Below are 11,224 nucleotides of genomic sequence, written 5' to 3' on the forward strand. Positions count from 1 at the left end.
AACAATATTATCATTTTTATTCCGCAACAATATTATCATTTTCGTGATTGAAGACATTTCAATTTAAAAAATGATTGAATCCGCGATTTTCGTGATTGAAATCAAAAATGTTTTTTACTGGAAAAGTACGCGAACAGACCTAATAGTAAGCGTAATAACCAAAGATTTTCTAATTTTACCAAGAAGTCACTTGTTCGTTTGAAATATTTTCTCCAATTCCTCTTTAAAATTGTGTTCGCAATAAACATATGTTTAAATAGCTGTGTTCGGGCTACCAATAATTTGAAATAATTACTTTAACCTTTTAATTTCTTCAAGAAAACTTACAAAATACAGTAAAAGAGTCAAAATAATGAACTATTAGCAAAATAAAGAAATTTAAACAGAAAATATGTTGAATTTGTGTTTTACAATTTTTTAGTTTTAACCACCCACTATTAACATTACAAAATTGTTATAAACGAAGGATCAAAACCACCCCAACGGGCTAGGCCCAATTTTAACAATTATGAGCACGCTATCTTCATTAGCGTAGCTAGACAATTTTCCTAGGGGGGCTAGCTAAAAATTAATAGACTGAAGTTATAGGTTCAATTAATGTTTTACACTTTTTCCCAGCAAACAAATTTGGGCACAACTTTAAAAGCACTTCCAAAAATGTATAGTTAATTATTTTAACTATACAAGGAGTTTTTTATTTCAATTTTTATAACTCGTGTTTTCATATTTTTATTTAATAGGTAATTTTTTTCATATATTTAAAAAAGTGTAAGAATTAATGAAATTGAATTATTTAAATTATGTCGAAAAAATTCTAAACCCATTCAACCGTTTCAAAATTATAAAAAATTATTTATTTGGGAAAATATCACAAAATTTTTTAACTCACAACTTAAGAAGTGGTGCAAGTTCTGTGCAACTGGTGTTGAAATGGTGGACATCCGTCCTATGACATGCCCACACACAATTTTTTTTTATACCCTCCATCATATGATGGGGGTATATTAACTTTGTCATTCCGTTTGTAACACATCGAAATATTGCTCTAAGACCCCATAAAGTATATATATTCTGGATCGTGGTGAAATTCTGAGTCGATCTAAGCAAGTCCGTCCGTCCGTCCGTCCGTCCGTCTGTTGAAATCACGCTAACTCCCGAACGAAACAAGCTATCGACTTGAAACTTGGTACAAGTAGTTGTTATCGATGTAGGTCGGATGGTATTGAAAATGGGCCATATCGGTCCACTTTTACGCGTAGCCCCCATATAAGGGGACCCTCAGATTTGGCTTGTGGAGCCTCTAACAGAAGCATATTTCATCCGATCTGGCTGAAATTTGGTACATGGGCTTGGTATATGGTCTCTAACAACCATGCAAAAATTGGTCCACATCGGTCCATAATTATATATAGCCCCCATATAAACCGATCCCCAGATTTGGCTTGCGGAGCCTCAAAGAGAAGAAAATTTCATCCGATCCGGCTGAAATTTGGTACATGATGTTGGTATATGGTCTCTAACAACCATGCAAAAATTGGTCCATATTGGTCCTTAATTATATATAGCCCCCATATAAACCGATCCCCAGATTTGGCTTGTGGAGCCTCTAAGAGAAGCATATTTCGTCCGATCCGGCTGAAATTTGGTACATGGTGTTGGTATATGGCCTCTAACAATCATGCAAAAATTGGTCCACATTGGTCCATAATTATATATAACCCCCATATAAACCGATCCCCAGATTTGGCTTGCGGAGCCTCAAAGAGAAGCAAATTTCAAAATGTTATTTCTATAGAAAATTTTGTCAAAATTTTATTTCTAGAGAAATTTTTGTTAAAATTTTATTCGGTTCATAATAAAATTTTTATCATTTTCAAAATTTTATTTCTATAGAAAATTTTGTTAAAATTTTATTTCTATAGAAAATTTTGTTCAAATTTTATTCGGTTCATAATCATGGTTGCCACTCGAGCCACAAATAATCTACCAAGATTTTATTTCTATAGAAAATTTTGTCAAAAGTTTATTTCTATAGAAAATTTTGTTACAATTTTCTTTCTATAGAATATTTTGTCAAAATTTTCTTTCTATAGAATATTTTGTCAAAATTTTTATTTCTATAGAAAATTTTGTGAAAATTTTATTTCTAAAGAAAATTTTGTTAAAATTGTATTTCTGTAGAAAATTTTGTCAAAATTTTATGTCTGAATTATATACGAATTGGATCGATCAAACTGAATTATATACGAATTGGATCGATCTTTTTTGGTGTTAGGAGGTTTTAAGATACCTTGCCGCAACTTAAGTAATTCGATTGTGGATGGCAGTGTTTAGAAGAAGTTTCTACGCAATCCATGATGGAGGGTACATAAGACGTATACGGCCGTATATACTTGTTTTTTTTTTTTTATTTCAATCACGAAAATCGCGGATTCAATCATTTGTTTAATTAAAATGTCTTCAATCATGAAAATGATAGTATCAATCACCCATTTTGATTGAAAACCAACACGACTTTCAATTAAAGATTTAATTGACTTTTGTCACGGAATCAATTAATTGTGTGATTGAATCAATTAAAAACGTGATTGATTTTTAACATAAAATTCAATTACAGTTTTAAGTGAATCAATTAAAATTTTAATTAATTTCGCGACAAAAATCTATCAACTATTTGATTCATTCAATTAAATAATTAATTGAAATTGGCTATAAATTTCAATCAAAAAAATTATATATTGCGCCCCCAAAATGGTATTTACTTTTATTTGAAATAAAAGAAAATATGTGTTTCTTATAAAACATATTCAATATTTTATTATTTTTTGAATTATGCAGTGACAAATAAATTTGATTCTTGTGTGTTTTGTTCTAACATAACTGCACGGATGAAAAAGACTGTTTTTCATATGTTTGGCTATAAACATTATATGTTTGGAACACAAATTTGTAAACACAATATTTTTGAGTGCAAGCATATAATGTTCATAAACTAGCATAACATGTTTGGGACATATATGTTAATATGTTAGAACATATTATGTTTGGGACATAAAATGTTTGTAAATATAATATGCTTGGATGCAAACATATATTAATTTAAAAATAGCCTATAAACATATATGTATTTAGTAGCTTGGAGCGCTATTTAACAGGGAGCGATATTGAATTAACTTGGTGGTTGTTGCTTGTTATTACAAAATTAACATTTTATTTTTCCTTGGGCAATTGATCAGCTACTTCTTTGATCCTTACAAACTGTGTGGTCCGCTGTTCGAATCCCCGTCCGGCAAAAGGTAAAATTAAAATAAAAAAATGGAATAATTTCTTCTACAATGTTTGTATTACAGAAAAAGGTGCTAAGAACTAAAAAATGTCGTGGAAGTGAGAAAGATGTGGGGGAATATACAATTAGGCAGAAACAAAATTTTGAGCATCCAGGTCGAAAACCTATGTTGTTAGCACCTATATTACCTGTTTATTTTCATAATTCATTATGATTGTAAATATATAAATAAATAAATAAAATTTTGAGCACAATATTGTTTGGGAGAATTTTTTTAAGCTTATAATATTTTTAGGTGCAAAATGCTTCCAAACATATTATATGTTCACAAAATAACATATTGTTTTTTGGAAGACAACATTATTGAATTTGGATGCAAAAATACAAAATGTTTGGAACTTAGACTACCCAAACAGATATTGTTTAGACCAATATGCTTTCAAACATATTATATATTGGAAGAGATCAAACATATAAATGTTTGGGCAATACCCAAAAATGTATATGCTTGGAGCAAAATATGTTTGGGAGTATATGTTACAGAAGCGATTTTTTATGAGGGTGTGACACATACAATTACTATCAATAACAACTATAGGGTGAAAAAAAAATAAACTTTATATATAAAATATATAAATCATTATCTTCCTTATCGTATTATCGATGTCAGCATGTTCCTTCTAATATGTAGTGCGCCTAGATTTCCAATAAATCAGCAGCCTGTAAGCTAAGTTAGTATTTCTGAAAGTAAACAGAATAAATAGAATTTAATTTTGTTCAATTAAAAGTTAATTTTGTTAAACATTACATGCATAGAATATCAACTTCAATTCTTAGTTCAAGGTTGCAGATTTATAATCTTCTTTTGCAGTTGTAGTCTTTTAGCATAAAAGGTGTATTAAGGAGCTCGGCAATTTAATTTTAGTAACAATTCCTTTCCAAAATTTCCACACATTGAAATCGTCTATTAAAATTTGAACCAATCAAAGAGAAAAATAACGGTATTATATTGATGATACTTTGCAAATTCTGGAAATAGAAAAAAATATAAATGGAAAATACATATTTTTATTATTTTTATTATTTTCGGATATTTTTCATATTTTTAAATCCAAAAGAAAGAACTTTTTTACCATTACATAATTCAGCTCATTAGTTTATATATCAGATATACTGCTCTCTACTTGGGTTCAAATTGAAAAAGGCAGGTAAAACAAAAATGCAATTGAATGCCAACGCCACTTCGCAACTTAAAGGTGAATCTTCCAACAAACCCATACCGCTCTTGGTTTTAAGAAAACTAGGAGTGAAAAAATTTATAATTTTAAAAGATCAATAAGGTACCCACTTTTTTTATTGCAAACATATTTTTATATATTTGATAAAATTATGGAGTTGATGGCATTGATTGGTCAATTTCACGAAATAAAATTGGTCACTAAAAGAAATTAATAAAAAATATATTATTTTAGTCAACTTAATGTAAACAGGCTTCAATGGAAAACGGTATTCACATTTCACAATTTCTTACCTTCAATACACGTAGATTGTTTTCCATTTTTACAATACCACAAAACACAAACACAGGTAATTTCAAATGCGTTCCGTCATATATTTTTTTCAAACCTTTAACACGTGGCCGTTTGTTGTTGCACACTTTATTTATTTCAACCCTTTGCTATTATTTGTTGTTGCGTTCAAAATATTTATGCACACATTTTCAATGCAGCAGACAGAATGTCGCCAATCATGTTTTTCAATTTACGCGAAAAACAAAAACCCAACCGTTCGTTACGAGTTACTTCCACAGACTGATCTCTCCATCATACATTGTTGAATAAATACCCATTCTCTTGTTCTCTTTTCGCTCTTTCCATTGCTCAAAATTATTCAATTTCAATCACAAAGATGATTGGATCAATCACATGTGTAATTGGAAACGGAAAATTTTTCAATCACGTTTGTAATTGAAAATTATTTCCGAATTGATTGAATCAATTAATATTTTAATTGGAAATGTAACAAATATCAATCATTTTTTAATTGGTTTTTATTCGGATTTGATTAAATAATTAATTGAATCAATTAACATATTAGTTGAATCCGTTTCCAAATTCAATTAAGTTTTTAATTGGAAAAAATTGATAATGTTTTGTGTGCATGTTAAATTCATCGCTTCTGCGCCTATTTGGGGCCAAAAGAACATTTTCTCTACTTTTTTGGTGACGCTTTTTTGCAGTAATGCTAAAGATATTCATTTAGAAAAAGTCTAAAGTCGGGCAGGGCCGACTATATTATACCCTTCACCACTATGTACACCAAAATTTGTGTTACCAACTCAACTCCTTCAAATTTGTTGGGAGTTATTATGAAGGTTTATATTCCTATATACAAATATTTATATATTAACCGATTTGGAGACAATGTTTTGTACTTCTACAAAATCTCTAGAATTAAAATTTAAATCGGTTAACGCCCTGGGATGAAACGCACTGTTAGTAAATCATCACAGAATTTTGTGTAAAATGGGGTGTTTTGGCCATATTTGTATAAACCGGAAAAAATATATGTATGCTTTATCTGAAATCTGAACAAATTAGATCAAGATGACACACTTAAATATCATATTAAATATATTCTCTGTGGAAACTATCGAGTCAATTGGAGGAAACTCCCAGATTCAACGAAATAAATGGGAGAATAACTTTGGCCTCCGTGGTCATACACCGAAAGAATTCTCTTCGTTAATTTTACGAAGAATTCTTCATTAACTATTCTTCGTGAATTCTTCATTAAAATAACGAAATGTTCATTCATTTTCGTAAATTTTACGAATATCATTTTACGAATATACGAAATTTCTACGAAATATTCTACATTAACTTTTCTTCGTAAAAAGTTCGTACTTTTAACGAAACTTTCTTCAAATTTCATGAATTTTGTGAAGAAGTTTTTACGAATATTTTACGAAACACTCTGCGTTAAAAATTCTTCATAAAAAGTACGAAACATTTTCTTTGAAATAACGAAGAAGTTTCATTGAAGTTGTAAAATGTCCGTTCGCGACATTAAATTGTCTTTTATGATGTGCTTGAGTGTATTCCTTTATTCTATTTTTTATGCAAGTCTATGCTACTTCTCATTTGGGTGATAGCGCGCTATGAATAAAAGTGAAGCCATTGTTCAAAAACTTAAGATGTAAAGTAGTGATGTCATTTTTCACACTTGTAACTATAACCAAATGCACTTTCGACTATAATTTTTTTCTTCTCAAAGTTCGAACATTTTTGAAAAAAAGTACGAAAGTTTTTCATAAAAAGTACGAACATTTTTCATAAAAAGTACGAAACATTTTCATAAAAAGAACGAAATTGTTTCATAAAAAGTACGAAGATTTTTCATAAAAAGTACGAAGATTCTTCATAAAAAGTGCGAATATTTTCTTACAAACTACGAAAATTTTGGAAGAACTTTTCTTCGTAAAAAGTACGAAATATTTCGTACTTTTAATGAAAAGTTTCTTTGGTTGTAAAACAATGACACATTTCGTACTTTTAACGAAATTTTTCGTTCTTTTTACGAAGAAAATTCTTTCGGTGTATGAGTGTAAATCGGCCGAAAGATATATATGGCAGCTATATCTAAATCTGAACCGATTTCAACCAAATTTGGCACACTTAAATTATACTATTAAATGTACGCCTTGTGCAAAATTCGGGTTTTTGAGGCTATATAAGCCCAAATCGGACGAAAGATATATATGGGAGCTATATCTAAATCTGAACCGATTTGGCTGATATTGTGCACATTTTACGAGAGCGCATTTTACGAGTACGAAATTTTAGGACAGTATGTCCATAAATAAATAATGGCCAGATCGGTGATAAATATATATGGCAGCTATATCTAAATCTGAACCGATTCTTTTCAAAATCAATAGCGATTGTCTATGAGCCAAAGTAAAACTCTGTGCCAAATTTAAGAATGATCGGACTTAAACTGCGAGCTGTACTTTGCACACAAAATTACATATACAGACACACGGACGGACAGACAGACGGACATCGCTAAATCGACTCAGAATTTAACTCTAAGACGATTAGTATACTAAACGATGGGTCTCTGACTTTTCTTTCTTGGCGTTACATACAAATGCACAAACTTATTACACCCTGTACCACAGTAATGGTGAAGGGTATCTAATGGTGATTTCGATTGGTAAAAAATATGTTGCATATTTTACCCCCATAAATCGAAAATTTTTGTTCGATTGGAAAATTCGGTGCAGCCTACCCAAAATGTGCACGTTCGATTGACGGAGTGTTACCCATCGCAAGAGCAAAAGTGTAACCCATTTTACACCGTAGCTGGTCTACGGTGCAGAGGGTTACACTTTCATGCGCTTTACAGACTATCAGTTATTCCGGACGGAATGTCGGTGTTTGTAAAGAATCTTACAGGGTGTCGGATCGATACGACTTGTCGGCGATGACTAAATAATCGGTAAATGTGTTATCGATCCCATAAACATGCAGCAGTATCGATTATGCCTTCGGACTTAACTGATAATGTGCACAATATATGGGATATGTTCGACACGAACACTGTCGTCCGGAATAACTGATAGTCTGTAAAGCGCATCAATCAGTTGTTGAAGACGCTTTTATTCTTCGACCAAATAATAGCGTTGTTGCAAATACAAAAGAAAGTGCGTGACGCGTGTATTGTGGTTGCTTTTCAATTTATTCAACACAGCTGATTAATTTACCAAGAAGAAGCATATCAATTATTTAGTGCCGCGACAACAAAATTCGATATTAAATATTTTTAACATAAAGGCCGGTATGCACCTCTAGCGAAAAATTTCATTCCCATAAGAAATGCATTGCTATTTATGCTAACGAAATTTTCGGTAGCGTTCAATTTCGTAAGCTGGTACGCACCTCTAATGAAAATAACAGGGTTGTCAAAAGCATATTTTGGCAGCAAACATTTAATTTATTACAATCATTGTGTGCGTACAAGTTTTAAAAGGTCTGTAAATAATAAACAATTTATTTGAGGAATATTTGGAACATATATTAACAATTTTTAAAAGCGATTAGCTGGTTTAAAATTTGTTGTACACAGCCCTGTTTTTTTGTTGTAGACTTAAATAAATTTTTGCTACACACAAAAAAAAAAATTTGATTTCAATCACGAAAATCGCGGATTCAATCATTTTTTTAATTGAAATGTCTTCAATCACGAAAATGATAGTATCAATCACCCATTTTGATTGAAAACCAACACGATTTTTAATTAAAAATTTAATTGACTTTTGTCACGGAATCAATTAATTGTGTGATTGAATCAATTAAAAACGTGATTGATTTTTAACATTAAATTCTTTTTGATTCATTCAATTAAATAATTAATTGAAATTGGCTATAAATTTCGATCAAAAAATTTATATATTGGGACCCCAAAATCGTATTTAGTTTTTTTTTTTCTTTTGAAATAAAAGAAAATATGTGTTTCTTGTAAAACATATTTAATATTTTATTATTTTTTGAATTATGCAATAGACAAATAAATTTGGTTCTTGTCATTTGTGTTTTGTTCTACCATAACTTACAAATACAACTACTATCAATAACAACTATAGGGTGAAAAAATAAATTATATAAATCATTATCTTCCTTATAATAATAACCATGTCACCATGTTCCTTCTAATATGTAGATGCGGCTAGATTTCCAATAAATCAGCAGCTTATAAGCTAAATTAGTTTTTTTTTAAGTAAACAGAATAATTCGAATTTAATTTTGTTCAATTAAAAGTTAATTTTGTTAAACATTACCTGCATAGAATATCAAGTTCAATTCTTAGTTTCGGGTTGCAGATTTATAATCTTCTTTTGCAGTTGTAGTCTTTTAGCATAAAAAGGTGTATTAAGGAGCTGGGTAATATAATTTTAGTAACAATTCCTTTCCAAAATTTTCACACATTAAAATCGTCTATTAAAATTTGAACCAATCCAAGACAAAAAAATAATGGGAAAGCAATGTAATATTTGGTATTATATTGATGATACTTTGCAAATTCTGGAAATAGAAAAAAGTATAAATGGAAAATACATATTTTTATTATTTTTATTATTTTCGGATATTTTTCATATTTTTAAATCCAAAAGAAAGAACTTTTTTACCATTACATAATTCAGCTCATTAGTTTATATATCAGATATACTGCTCTCTACTTGGGTTCAAATTGAAAAAGGCAGGTAAAACAAAAATGCAATTGAATGCCAACGCCACTTCGCAACTTAAAGGTGAATCTTCCAACAAACCCATACCGCTCTTGGTTTTAAGAAAACTAGGAGTGAAAAAATTTATAATTTTAAAAGATCAATAAGGTACCCACTTTTTTTATTGCAAACATATTTTTATATATTTGATAAAATTATGGAGTTGATGGCATTGATTGGTCAATTTCACGAAATAAAATTGGTCACTAAAAGAAATGAATAAAAAATATATTATTTTAGTCAACTTAATGTAAACAGGCTTCAATGGAAAACGGTATTCACATTTCACAATTTCTTACCTTCAATACACGTAGATTGTTTTCCATTTTTACAATACCACAAAACACAAACACAGGTAATTTCAAATGCGTTCCGTCATATATTTTTTTCAAACCTTTACCACGTGGCCGTTTGTTGTTGCACACTTTATTTATTTCAACCCTTTGCTATGATTTGTTGTTGCGTTCAAAATATTTATGCACACATTTTCAATGCAGCAGACAGAATGTCGCCAATCATGTTTTTCAATTTACGCGAAAAACAAAAACCCAACCGTTCGTTACGAGTTACTTCCACAGACTGATCTCTCCATCATACATTGTTGAATAAATACCCATTCTCTTGTTCTCTTTTCGCTCTTTCCATTGCTCAAAATTATTCAGTTTCAATCACAAAGGTGATTGGATCAATCACATGTGTAATTGGAAACGGAAAAAATTTCAATCACGTTTGTAATTGAAAATTATTTCCGAATTGATTAACAAATTGATTGAATCAATTAATATTTTAATTGGAAACGTAACAAATATCAATCATTTTTTTAATTGGTTTTTATTCGGATTTGATTAAATAATTAATTGAATCAATTAACATATTAATTGAATCCGTTTCCAAATTCAATTAAGTGTTTAATTGAAAAAATTTTGGTGATAATTTTTTGTGTGTACCGAAAATTTCGCTAGAGGTGCATACCGGCCTTAATAGCAAAATGTAAAACGCACATGCTTTTATTTATGGCCAACACCATTGAAGATGCGCTTTTGGAGAGTAGTTCTTCTGACGACGAGGAAGAAGTTACAATATCATTGCTTGGACGAGATGGCCAACGGAGGATGTAATTTGTACTCTGAAGTAGAAGTAAGATCATTAAAAAAAATATTATATCAAAAGTTTTAACAATTTCCCTTAGTTCAAGAAAAATTTGCGTGTTAGTCGAGATTCCAATAATAGTTGTTAATAATAATCGAAATATTTCCGCCAAAATTCTTTTGTTTTGATTTTATATCAGTGTTGCACCTTTTTTGTTCGTTTTCACACGCAAACGGTGTTGTCATTGCAAGGGGTTTCGACAACACCATAAAATGTTGTACCATTTGTATGCAACACTTTTTTCCCAAACGAAATCACCATAAATTTTGGTGATAATGTTTTGTGTGCATGTTAAATTCATCGCTTCTGCGCCTCTTTGAGACCAAAAGAACATTTTCTCTACTTTTTTGGTGACGCTATTTTGCAGCATTACTAAGATATTTATTTAGAACAAGTAAGTAAAGTCTAAAGTCGGGCGGGGCCGACTATATTATACCCTTCACCCCTATGTAGGCCACAATTTGTGTTACCATCTCAACTACTTCACATTTGCTGGAAGC

General features: G+C 30.3%; 2 long non-coding RNA genes across 2 annotated transcripts; one reads left to right on the top strand and one right to left on the bottom strand.

Moving 5' to 3' along the window:
* Positions 1-3,168: 3,168 nt before the first annotated feature.
* LOC142219840 (uncharacterized) lies at positions 3,169-3,540 on the top strand. The gene is made up of 2 exons (XR_012717807.1): positions 3,169-3,296; positions 3,351-3,540. It is a non-coding gene; the product is annotated as an uncharacterized LOC142219840 (long non-coding RNA).
* A 359-nt stretch (positions 3,541-3,899) lies between these two features.
* On the bottom strand, positions 3,900-4,642 carry LOC142219841 (uncharacterized). The gene is made up of 3 exons (XR_012717808.1): positions 4,420-4,642; positions 4,095-4,315; positions 3,900-4,027 (listed from the first exon to the last, which is right to left on the bottom strand). It is a non-coding gene; the product is annotated as an uncharacterized LOC142219841 (long non-coding RNA).
* Between the last annotated feature and the right edge of the window lie 6,582 nt (positions 4,643-11,224).

The sequence above is a fragment of the Haematobia irritans genome, chromosome 1 (genome assembly GCF_050003625.1).
Source record: "Haematobia irritans isolate KBUSLIRL chromosome 1, ASM5000362v1, whole genome shotgun sequence".
NCBI lineage: Eukaryota > Metazoa > Arthropoda > Insecta > Diptera > Muscidae > Haematobia > Haematobia irritans.